General features: G+C 47.5%; 1 protein-coding gene across 1 annotated transcript in view; it reads left to right on the top strand.

The window, feature by feature from the left end:
* GRM7 (glutamate receptor, metabotropic 7) overlaps positions 1 to 954 on the top strand; it is a 387,698-nt gene that overhangs the window by 281,032 nt on the left and 105,712 nt on the right. The gene's annotated exons all lie outside the window — the stretch shown is intronic.

Here is a 954-nt window from a genome sequence, read left to right as displayed (position 1 = left end):
GTTAGTTTACTCCCTGTAAGGGGGATGGTAATGAGCTTTTGGCATCCAGCTGGAGAACAGCCGGCCGTGGAAGAGAGTTGTTTGGTGGTTTTACCTTGTTCCCCTGTATAAGTTTCTCACACCGTGAACCACCAAACGTATGAGGATTTAGAGGCACCACTAGGTACAGTAAGAGAAACAGGATAACGTTAACAGGAGTCGTCATTGTTCCTGTAATGGAGGGAGGCTTGGGAGTCAGGATAAACGGAGTTTGAGGGGGTTAGAGGGATGAGGAGTGCAGGCAAAAGTTTCAGTTTCTTGAAAGGTTGTGTCTTGAACTTGCAGGTTACGCGTAGGTTTTGCGGAATCCGTTGGTAAAGTCGGGAAGCAGGGTTTTAACCTAGAAATGTGGATCCATGGAGTTACTTGGTTGTTTGGTAGGGAAAGCTTGGCAGCTGTGGGAGTGCAAAGAATGACTGGGTAAGGGCAGGAGTTAAAGGACTTTGTGGCTCTGGGGAGGTGAAGAATACTAAATCTCCAGGGTGTACTGTGGAGGTGTTTTGGGAGGAGATAGGATTAGGCAATAGCCAATCCTGGTGTTTCCAGAGTTCAGATCGAAGATGGGAAAGCAGCGGGATAGCTGGGTTGGAGGGTATGGTTCCTTGTTTAGGGATGATTCCTGGAGGTAAAGGGGACCTCCCATACATAATTTCAAAAGTGGAGAGGTTTGAAGGTTTCTTTGGGAGGACCCTGAGTTTAAACAAGACTAGGGGTAAAAGGCGAGTCCAGTCAAGGTGAAGTTCCAGAGAAAGTTTAGTAAGGATGTCTTTTAGAGCCCTGTTGGCACGCTCAACTTTTCCTGAGGCCTGGGGCCGGTAAGGACAGTGTAAGTGCCAAGGGAGGGAGAGAGCTCTAGATAAATTTTGTATTATTTGAGCAGTGAACTCTGGGCCGTTGTCTGTTTGTATGGAAGAG

The sequence above is a fragment of the Galeopterus variegatus genome, unplaced genomic scaffold (assembly GCF_000696425.1).
Source record: "Galeopterus variegatus unplaced genomic scaffold, G_variegatus-3.0.2 Scaffold821, whole genome shotgun sequence".
Classification (NCBI taxonomy): domain Eukaryota; kingdom Metazoa; phylum Chordata; class Mammalia; order Dermoptera; family Cynocephalidae; genus Galeopterus; species Galeopterus variegatus.
This window is presented reverse-complemented; position numbering and strand designations above follow the sequence as displayed.